Source organism: Puma concolor, chromosome A3, assembly GCF_028749965.1.
Source record: "Puma concolor isolate L17-30 chromosome A3, mPumCon1.1.hap2, whole genome shotgun sequence".
Lineage (NCBI taxonomy): Eukaryota > Metazoa > Chordata > Mammalia > Carnivora > Felidae > Puma > Puma concolor.
The window spans coordinates 109,338,977-109,350,800 of NC_141669.1; the positions used below are offsets into that span (position 1 = coordinate 109,338,977).

The window sequence follows — 11,824 nt, forward strand, 5'->3', positions numbered from 1 at the left end:
CTAAGTGTGGAGGTTGTGGGGAGAACTCCATCCCAGGACCCTGGGATCTGACCTGAGCTGAAATGAAGAGTCGTCGCTCAACCAATTGAGCCACCCAGGTGCCCTAAAAACATTCTTCTAAAGTAACACAAATTGTGATTACAGAAAGCCTGGAATAATACTAAGTTACTTTCCTGTTTGTTTCCTAAAATGACAAACTCAAATATAATTAAATGAAATTATCTGAATTATTATACAACCATTAAAGATGATAGAAAATACAGCAAAAAAAAAAAAAAAAAATCTGAGATCATGCATTGCATTCTCAGTTTCCATGTTTCTTTGGTCTCCTCGAATCTCCATTCCTCAGTCTTTTTTGTATTTCTTGGTGTTGATGTTTTTTAAGATTCCAGGTCACTTATTTTGTGGAATGTCCCTCAACTGGAGTTTGTCTGATGCTTCAGCCTGGTTTCCAATGGCATTGAGCACTGTTGATCACGCCTTCCCTCTGGAAAATGTTTTTTCCTGGGTTTCCCTGATACCACCCTCCTATTTTTCTTTTTCCTCTTTTAAAAATTCATTTAAATCTCCTTTATAAGCTCTTCTCTCTCTTCGTTGTGGGCCTTTCTCAGGATTCTGTCTTGAATCTTCTCCTTCCCATCTATGCTCATGATTCCCAAACCTCTAAGCCTCCTGAAAGGCTCCTCCTGAGATTCAAATCAACATATCCTTCAGTCACCTTTATTTCAAACTTCTCCCACCTCTCAGTCAACCTGCTCCTACCCCAGTGTCTGCTGTCTCAGTGAGTTGGACCATTTAGTTGCCAAAGCCAGAACGTTTTTTCCTCCTTTGTCAGCATGTCCTGTATACAGCCATAACCCTGCTGATTCTTTTTCTTAGAGATCTACTGACTATCTCTTAATTCTCTCCATCCACACAGCAACTTTCTGAGTACAGCTCACCATTATCTACCACCTGGATGACAACAGCTTTCCAAATCTCTTGCAGCCAGTTGTTTGTTTTGTTTTGTTTTGTTTTAATGAAGTTTAAGCACACCACTCCCTTACGCTGGGGCTAAAGCTCAAACTTCTTTACTAGATTTAGAGGACCCTTATCCCTTATCTCCCACCACTATCCCCCAACCCTCCACCTGTACACTCTTTTCTTTTCCTTAAATACTCTGTGCTTGCCTGCTTTCGCCCCTGAGCTTTTTACGTAGACAGTTTGCTTCCTTAGGAACACTCTTCTTTGGTCTTTCTCATCTTTCAGATCTCAGCTTTAGGGAATTCTTCCAGGAAACCTTCTCTGACTTTTCAAGTGAAAGTTAGTTATCCCTCCTAAGAAGCCCTGCATTCCTCCATTTACCATGATTAAATTCCTTTGCCCTTTCTGTTTCTCCCACTAACTGTAACTGCCTTGAAGGCAAGGACTGTGTCTATTTCATATTTGTAGTCCAGATCCCAGCCCAGTGACTCAAAAGCATTTTTATATGCATGAATTAGTAAGTCTCTTCCCAGGTGTCCCGCATTCCCCACTGCCATCTGACTCAACCCTTATACTCTCCAAGAAGTCTCAAAAACATACCTTCTTCCTGACCTGTTATCAGTGAAACAAACCTTGGAACATTTTGCCATTGTCACCCTTTCCTTGAAAAACACATTTGTTAGGGCACCTGGGTGGCTCAGTCTGTTAAACGTCGACTTCAGCTCAGGTCATGATCCCACGGCTCATGGGTTCCAGCCCTGTGTTGGGCTGTGCTGACAGCTTGGAGCCTGAAGCCTGCTTCGGATTATGTGTCTCCCTCTCTCTCTCTCTGCCCCTCCCCTGCTTATGCTCTCTCTCTCTCTCTCTCTCTCTCAAAAATAAATAAACAAAAAAATAATAATAAAAGAAAAAACATACTTGTTTGCTTATAAACTAATTCTTCTTTATTCTCCTGTGGCCTTTCCATACTAAGTTTTATCTTTCTGATGGGCTTCCTGGAGCAAATTTCTGAATTCTGAAATGACTTGTCTTTGCCATATAGCATGCCTCTGACCATCCTTTCTTACCACTTTCAATTGGTTAGTGCATAAGAAATGAAAACTAATTGAAGTCATCATCAAAACAAAATAGGGACTTTAAATCTGTGGAGACAGCAAAATAGAGATTTTATTGCATTCCAAAAGTAAGGTATAAGTTATTTCGGTCCCCCTGCTATTTTGCCATTGATTATATAATGGCTGTAAAAAACTGGGTTATGTCACAATCTTATGAAACCTTTATATTTCATGGTTGATTTTTCTGCCATCAGCTAAGCTAGCTGCTGCCAAATCTCTTTCAGCAGAAAGAAGTCACTTTAGGTGAAAGACCAGAATAGCTCTTTCAACGTGGGATGATGTTGTTTGCAGTTAGTTACCTTATCTGTCTTTGTTATTCTGAACCTTGATCTAATTACTCACCCATCTAGGGAATTTAGCTTTAAGAAGAAAGAAAGAAAACCTTACAAAAGTTCAAGGGTTAAGTAATTGATGAGTCTCAAGGCATCCTATTGCTTTTCATTCATGCAATATTATAAAGCCTTAATTAAGCAATAAATAGATGTCCAAGGAAAAAAAATACGTATCAGATAGACTGTAAGCTCCTAGACTGGACCGGAAGATCCATGAAAGTGAAGATGTGGGTTTTATTTGCCAATAGATACCCAGCACTTGGACCGTGTATATTTATCATGAACATAAGCTTGGACCTTAATTTCTAGAGTCAGTACTAGCACAATGGTAAAGACTGTCTGACCTATAACCCAAAGCCACTCTGGACTATCTATACTCAGAGGTGAAGAAACAAGATCTCTTAGTGTAGAGTCAGGAGGCTGAGCTTCAGTCCTAGCTCTCAATAACCAATTATGTGGCTGTAGCCCTTTAATCTCTGTGAGCCTCAACTTCCTTGCCTGTGAAAAGGGAACAATAAATGCCTTCCAGGACTACTTAGGAAAAAAAACAAAATTGCTTGATGGCGTCATTGACAGACTGATGGCTACAATTCTAAATTCACTTTCCTTGCAAACGAGTGATTTGAAGAATACCAGGTATAATGAAAGTATGATGTCAGCAGGGAACAAAGGCAGTTTGTAGAGGCTGTAGATGAAAACATTGATGATATTTATAAATACTAAAGAAATAATTTGATTCCTATACCTTTATTGGAATGTGATGTCTGAGGTCTTAGTAGTTATTGCAAAGCTTTGAAATCATCAGATATAATAGGGTGATGAAGATTTTTATGTGTTTATATTCTTCCTACCTCCAAGAACTTTTAAAGGAAGTGAATGAGCATTTTACCTGGGGACAATACATAATATATTCTATTTACTATGGCTGCCTGATAAATTACCCCAAAACTTTGAGGCTTAAAATAACACTTGATCTTTTATTATCTCTTATGGTTTCTGTGCTTCAGTTATTTGGCAGTGGTTTGACTAGATGGTTCTGGCTCGGTGTGTCTCATGAGGATACGGGCTGATAGCAGGTAAGGCTGAAACCTTTTGAAGGCTGAACTGGAGCTGAAGACTCCACTTCCCTGCTGATTCACTCATGACGAGGAAGTTTGTGTTGGCTCTGGATGGGAGGCCTCAGTTTCTCTCCATATTGGCCTTTTCATAGGACCGCCTGAGGCCCAGGGCACTCCAGATAAGTGTGTTCACAGCAAGCTGCCTGCATTCCTCAGATCTGGGGTGGCAAACTTTTTCTGTAAAGGACCAGACAGCAAATATTTTAAGCCCTGTGGGCCACCTCCAGTCTGCCACATATTCTCCCCTTTTTAATAAACTCTATTTTAGGAGTACCTGGGTGGCTCAGTTCGTTGAGTGTCCAACTCTTGATTTCGGCTCAAGTCATGATCCCAGGGTCATGGGATCAAGCCCCATGTTGGGCTCCGTGCTGAGCCTGGAGCCTGCTTAAGATTTCCTCTCCCCCTGCCCCTCTACCCAGTGCACACGCTCTCTCTCTCTCTCTAAAATAATAATAATAATAATAATAATAATAATAATAAAATTTTTAAAACTATATTTGATTTTTTGTTTTTAAGTTTATTTATTTATTTTGAAAGACAGAGAGAGAGAGAGCATGAGCCAGAGAAGGGGAAGTGAGAGTAGGAGAGAGAGAATCCCAAGCAGGCTTTGTGCTGTCAGTGCAGAACCTGATGTGGGGCTCTGACTCATGAACCGTGAGACTAAAGACCTGAGCTGAAGCCAGGAGTCAGATGCTCAGCCAACTGAGCCACCCAGGTGCCCCTAGAAAACTATTTTAAAAATAGGAGGGGAGTCAGTTAAGCGTCTGACTTCAGCTGAGGTCATGAGTTTGAGCCCCACCTCTGGCTCTGTGCTGACAGCTCAGAGCCTGGAGCCTGCTTCACATTCTGTGTCTCCCTCTCTCTCTCTGCCCTTCCCCTGCTCACGATCTCTCTCTCTGTCTCTCAAAAATGAATAAATGTTAAAAAAGAATTTTTTTTTTAAATAAGAAAGCCAATCTTTGCTCACAGGCATGCAAAAACAATTTGCAGGCTGGGTTTTGCCCATTAGCCCTAATTCCAGTCCTTGTCCTAGAGTAAGCAATCCAAGAGACCAAGATGGAAGCTGCCATATCTTCAAAAACTTAGACTGCCAAGTCACACACTATCCCCTCCCATGTGTTCTATGAGTCATTCAGGGCTTGATTCATTGTGGGAGAGGAGTACATAAAGGCATGGATCATCAGAGGACACTGCTACACTGTGCCTTTAAAAATAATATGTCTGAGCAGCACACCAATTGATTAACATGATAGAGCACACAGAATTGTCCTTATCTCAAAATATAAGATATTCTACTCCTAATTGCTTGGTATTTTTCTAAATTATTCCCTAAAAAGTCTAGAAAATAAAAAGAATATAAATAACTAGATTATGGGTGGAGACTATCTTTTTATCTTCAAAAACCTCACACAACTCCTAACAAAATTATTTTGAAATAGTGGGCCTCATATTTTTCAGCCAGTTGTGCTGACTTTACATAGACACAGTATGTGTTTACTAAGAAAAAAAGAAAAATGTAGGAAAAACATGAGTAGTGAAATATTTATGGAAATACCTCACTGTCAAAGATACAGTAATCACTCAAAATTTTTTTTCTTTTTAAATATCCACTTGTCTTTTTGGAAAATACCTTTGAGTCATGTTCTCAAAGATAGTGTCTCAATGCCTGGATGTGAGCAAGAATGCAGAGAACTTGACAGAACTTGCCAAGAGCTGCTGGCTTCAGCTGGCTTTGTTGGTAATTTTTGAGTCTCCAAATGATTTTGCTGTTATGATCTTTGACAACAACCTTCTGAAATGAAATAAGGTAAAGCCACCTTCTTACACTCCATGCTGGTTAAATCACAGGTTGAACTACATCGAGCACCAAATTACTGACTTCTCCCCCCTATTCTTTCCACACCATGACCTCTAAAAAGCCTGCAGGTGCCACGAAGAGGCTGTGCAGATTGGAAGATGTCTTCATTCCTGTATTTCTCATCTTTAACTGAAGGTAGCATTGTCCATGACACCTAAAAGCAGTTCAGTCTTTGAACTTCTCCAGTAAAAAGCAAAATACACTCACACTAATGTGTAATGTATCTTCCAAAATTTCTCTTGAATTGTGCAAGTCTTTATTTTCCAGTTCTGGGAAGTGTATTTCTAAATGCTGGTCCCTGAGAAGGTCTTCCTATGCATTCTACATACCCCAGAAGGTGTAAGGAAAGAGCAAGGATTTGACTGCACAGAAATGTGCAAAGCTGACCTAAACACATATCAGAGCCACAGACAGATCGGGTGAGGAGCTAATACCCATCTTATGTAAAGAGGGGGCTCTAGGGAACCTGCTCTGGAAGGATGTCCATGGCCAGTTGCTAGATGGCAAGCAAAGTTCTAAGCGCAGAGAAAAACTGCAGTCGATACACAGTGGCTATCTCTAGAAAGTAGGACCGGGTAGGGCTGGTGAAGAGTGGACACGATTACTCTTTAGTTTATAAACCTCCAAATTCTTTGGATTTTTTTTTTTTACAACAACACACATTACTTCTGTAATTCAAAATAATTATAATATGCTAACAATAGCTAAGTTTGGTAGAGCACTCTAGACGGTGCTAAGGGCATTAATGACATGAATTTCTTCATGTAATTTTAGTAATAATGCTGTGGGTAAGGTACTATTATTATGTCTGTTTCACAGGTGAGGAAACCGAGACACAGAGACAAAGCTCGTAAATGGCTAAGAGGATTTTAAAATATATAAACTGTAAAGAATACAATTATCCTAAAAAGAATCAGTGGTACTATTCCTAGCTTTAGAAAATAAGTTAAAAATAATTTATAATTTAGGGAATGATTTAAGTTTTCATTTAAACTAATGAACCGGAGCACATTGAACTCATAAATTATTTTTTTTTTTAATTTTTTTTTCAACGTTTATTTATTTTGGGGACAGAGAGAGACACAGCATGAACGGGGGAGGGGCAGAGAGAGAGGGAGACACAGAATCGGAAACAGGCTCCAGGCTCCGAGCCATCAGCCCAGAGCCTGACGCGGGGCTCGAACTCACGGACCGCGAGATCGTGACCTGGCTGAAGTCGGATGCTCAACCGACTGCGCCACCCAGGCGCCCCTCATAAATTATTTTTTAAGAGCATTATTAAAATAGAGCAGACACAGCCTTATACTGGATATCTGTGACCTAAATCCTTTGTGTGTTTTAGAAACACCCTTTGTGTGTGCTATAAAAACCCCATGTCAGAATGCATGGTTGCTAAACTGGCTTGTTTAAAGGCCAAGAGAGGGCAAATCACTAGCGAAAGCATAAACGAGGAGAAATGTGTAATTACAAAGCTCAAATGCTCCAAACCCATTGATGTAGAAAATAAAAATGTGAAGACAGCCCCTTCGTTGGGTTTATTATCTTAAATTGGCTGCCTCCTTTGTTGTGGATAGCCAGACAGACTCATGAGAGAGGCAGAGTGCTCACTCCATGTCTGTGGTGACACTCTGAGAGTTCGCAGCCTCAGCTCCTGGGGTTCCTAATATTCCTGTTCTATAAAAGAAGGTAGTAAAATCCACCTCCCCGCCATACCTGAAGACAGCATGTAAACGTACTCTCCTTTTGCTATCAAAGTGACGAGAAAAGCACTTACCTACTGTCCACTGATAATATCAAGTTATAAATACCCATTATCAGTAAGTCCTTGGAATGAACTGAGATCCACTAACCTTTGAGAAAGACAATGAGCCAGATGTTTCTGAAGTTCCAAAGGGCAGAGCCAACCTCTCAAGAGGGTAAAGTAGGAGGCTACCTAGTCGATCATTTGAACAGCACAAGGTAGAACATCCTGGCCCAAAACATCTTTGGACACTTTATGTACCTGAAGTTCCAACATTAGATATTCATTCCTTTGTATTGTTAGAGTCTTCCTTCAGAATGAAAGTATCTTCACATCACCTTGCCACATGGGCAGTTAGTTCAAAGTTGGGTCATTGGGAGTAACGCCTAGAAGGTCAATCAGTCCTCAAGTTAGGAGGTTAGGAGGGGCCTGCCCAGAAGAGAGACACAAAAAGATGTTAATATAAACAAACTGCAAAGAATGTGATTATTCTAAAAGGAATCAGAGTTACTATTCCCAGCTTTGGACCACCCCTAGGACTAAAGGAGCTCTAGTCCTTCCCAGGTCAGTATGTCCCACATAAACAGGGCCAGGCTGGTAATCTAGTTTCCAGCTGCACAAATGCCTCCAGCTTTGGCTGGGTTCCCTCTGAAGTCACCTTCCCAGCAAATAGCTAGACTTGGTGACTCACTGGCGTTATTTCTCTCTTGTGCTTTGAGACTCTGTAGACACACAGAGCTGGGCTATGGGCAGTGCCTAGATGCAGACACGATCTTTCCAAGATGGACTCCTGACCCCCAGAAAACTGGCTTTTTTGGTTTTGTTTTTAAATTATTTTTTTAAATTTTTTTTTCAACGTTTTTTATTTATTTTTGGGACAGAGAGAGACAGAGCATGAACGGGGGAAGGGCAGAGAGAGAGGGAGACACAGAATCGGAAGCAGGCTCCAGGCTCTGAGCCATCAGCCCAGAGCCCGACGCGGGGCTCGAACTCACAGACCGCGAGATCGTGACCTGGCTGAAGTTGGACGCTTAACCGACTGCGCCACCCAGGCGCCCCTGTTTTTGTTTTTAAATTATATTGTCATCATGGATTTTGTAATCCTTTCCATGGAGAATGAGTCTGTATTCTGCTCTGATTAAGGATCTCAAGGTCCTAGACAGGAATGCTTCCCCCCACCCCGCTCTGCAAAAGGAACTCACTACACTCACACTCTTTCTCTTAGCATATAACCTACCATCCCCTGAGTGCCAGCAACACTAAACTAAGGGCCATTCCCACCAGCCCTGGCTGTGAAGAGGTTGTCATAACAGGAAACTCTTAATGTCTATTTAGTCTGCAGACAGCATGGAACTGGGGGGAGGGAGGAGTGGCAAGCAAGGAGGAAGGAGCTAGCAAATCGCAGAGACAGACACACCCTATGTACCATCCCCTTCAGAGAACCATCTCAGAGATTAACTCGAGGAAGTGTTAGGACTCTGAGCTCTGAGCAAGGGTTTCCTCACTCAACCACAAAACAAAATGCAGTGAGAGCAAGCTCTGAATTAAGGTGATAAGATAAACTTACCACTAGCCTTCTTCTAACAGTTGTCCTTAACATTTCTCTCAGAATCTTCTGAATTTCTCTGCCTCTCTCCAGGTCTCACATTGCTCACTGTTTTACTTGACAAACTCAATGAGTTAGTCAAAATATTTTTCATATAAGTTAAACTGCTTCTTTCTGAGCCTCCCTTCATTTCCTCCCTCTTCCTGGATCTGTAGGAAAAAAATTCCCAGGATGATAGAGTGGAATCAGGAGGAAGTCCTTGCCCCAAGAAGACAATAAAAAGTCAAATAACTCAGCTCTCAAGGACTGCCAGGGAAAAGCCACTCATGGGGCACAATGGCTCCTTTGTAAGTTCACCTTCACCAAGTGCACTCATTCAATAGGCTTTGGTCTTTCTGGGCATTTCTCTGGTCAGTGCAGGCTCCTGCCCTCCACCATGATTATTTTAAATTTCTCTCCTCTCCCTCTCAGCTGCTAACTGGCTTCTTAATGTTATTAAACATCTAGCCACATCCAGATTATCTTCCTGTCGATTTAACACAGAAGTTGCTGGCAGTCCCTTTTTGTCTTTCTATGCCCTATCCTCTGTCCTGGACTGTTCACAGGACACTCACACTATTGATCTTCTCTTCCTCTTCCTCTTCCCTTCCCTTCCCTTCCCTTCCCTTCCCTTCCCTTCCCTTCCCTTCCCTTCTCTTTGCTTCCCCTTTCTTCTCTGGCCAATTATTCCCTCTCCACTGGTTCTTTATATCTATATCTATATATCTATTCCTTTACCGGTAATATGCATAATATATATAATGCATGAGGCAAATATTTACCCCAAGAAGACAAAAGTTTGTCATTTGCCTTTTAACTTTGTTTATTTTTTTTTTAATTTGTTTTCCTCCTTACTGTGTTTTGTGTTGTTCTTTTTTTTTTGGCATGCAAAGGTTTCTTTCTAAATAATAACATTTATCAAACACTTCTTTCATTGTATCTGGATTTTGAGTTAAAAATACCTTTTCCTTACTAAATACATACATACATACATACATACATACATACATATATACATATATACATACATAAAAGGGGTGCCTAGCTGGCTCAGTCAGAAGAGCATGTGACTCTTGATCTCAGGGTTTTGAGTTTGAGCCCCACATTGGGTATAGAGATTACTAAAAACAAACAAACAAACAAACAAACGCCTTACCCCACCCTCAAGATATCAAGGAATTCACACGTTTTCTTCTAGAATTGTATGGCTTCATTTTTACATTTACAGATCCAGTTCATTTGGAATTTACTCATATATGATATGAGGTATAGATCCAATTTTAGAATGTCCAAATGGCTATTCAGGCATCCCAACACCATTTCGTAAAAAGTCTTAGCCCCAGAGATTTGAGATGCCACTTTTATTATGTTCTAAATTTCTGTGTGTATTTGAATCAATTTATGGATTTTCTATTTATGAATCTACCATAAAGAGAAACAACAAAGCCCTCAAGCCCACATCCTTCTCTAGCTTTTGCCCTAGTTCTCTCTTCCACTTTGCAGTCAAACTTTTCAAAATAATTATCTATACTCTGCCTCCATTTCCGTACCTCCATTTACTCCTCAATTCCCTCCAGATTGGCTTTCACCCTTGTCATTCCATCAAAACATTTTGAACTTGAATCATCACCGTGACACTGGATTCCCCAGGCAGATTTTGGGCCACATCTTATTCATCCTCCCAGCAGCTTTTGACATTGTTGAATGCTCCTTGAAATGTTTTCCTTGAGGCACTTGGGTGGCTCAGTCAGTTAAGCATCTGACTCTTGATTTTGGTTCAGGTCATGATCTCACAGTTTGTGAGTTTGAGCCCCACATTGGGCTCCACTCCCAATCACAAAGCCTACTTGTGATTCTCTCTCTCTCTCTCTCTCTCTCTCTCTCTCTCTCAAAATAAATAAATAAACTTAAATAAAATGAAAACAGTGCTCTCCTGACTGGCCTACAAGTCTCTACCATCTCCGGCTTTTCCTCCTTTTCCTTAGCCAATTCCTACCTGGGCTCCTGCTGCCCTACCTGGCCACCCAGCCCTGGTGTTTCTCCACTCACTCCCCACCCCCTGCCCCCTTAATGCCCACACACTGCCTGGGTTGTCTCATCCCTGCCTGTAGCTTCAGTTTGAACCGACCCACAGGTAACTCATCATCCCTCTCTCCCACCCAGGTCCCACTCCTAAGTGAATCTAGACCCATTTTTTGACCCCCTTCATGACATTTTCACTTGAGTATTTCAAGGGCATTTTAAAGTCAGCATGTCCAAAACTGGACCCAAGAAAGACCTGTTTCATTTTGCCCTTATCCCCAAATCTGGTTCGTGTTCTTCCCTGAATAATAGCATCATCCATCAGGTGAAGAAACCCAAACGCCCAAGTGTCCTCCTTGACTTCTCTTTCCTCACATCCCAGCTCCAAACTATTGCTAAGTCCTCCTGAAGACTTCTCCTATCAGTCTCTCTCCCCCCACAGCACACCCGTGTCCAGGCTATTCTCACCTCACAGATGCATTCCCGCCATGGCCACCAAACTGGTCTCCCTGCTTCCTACTCTTTCCTCATCCCCATATTTCTCTCTTCATTTGGCAGCCCGAGGGATCTGTTTGAAAGCAAACCACTTCACTTGCCTCCTGTTGCTCTTAAAATAAGCCAAAGTTGTAATGTGGTCTACAGGAGCCTCTGCAGTCTGGCGCCTACTTACCTCTCCCATCTCCTCTTACACCACGTTCGCTTCCCCTTGCTCTCTGAGCTCCAGGGAGTGAGCCAACTCTCAGTGTCTTTGTTATTCTCTCCTGTTAATGGGCCTTTCCTCATGCCTTTGCTAGGCTACCTCCCCTCCCCAGCCCAGCCCCTGCCATGCTTTTCCTGTCTAGGACCAACACTCCATCATATCCTCTCTGGACCTCCCTTTGGAAATGTTTTCATCACAGTTAGCACTTGATGTTTACATGGGAGATTTATTTTTAATATCTGTGAGGACAAGACCACATCAGTCATTTGTTTCAATTTTATCTCAACATCTACCTCGGGCCCTGACACTGGGAAACAAATGAATAAACTTAAATCAACTCCTACTTCTTTCACAGCCCTTGTTTTCTTTTTTTAAACTTTTAAACAAATT

General features: G+C 41.6%; 1 long non-coding RNA gene across 1 annotated transcript; it reads right to left on the reverse strand.

Annotated features, from left to right (window-relative positions):
- Window positions 1–3,141: 3,141 nt before the first annotated feature.
- On the reverse strand, window positions 3,142–11,501 carry LOC147582650 (uncharacterized). Its single transcript, XR_015249379.1, has 4 exons — window positions 11,405–11,501; window positions 8,695–8,882; window positions 7,237–7,556; window positions 3,142–3,705 (listed from the first exon to the last, which is right to left on the reverse strand). It is a non-coding gene; the product is annotated as an uncharacterized LOC147582650 (long non-coding RNA).
- Between the last annotated feature and the right edge of the window lie 323 nt (window positions 11,502–11,824).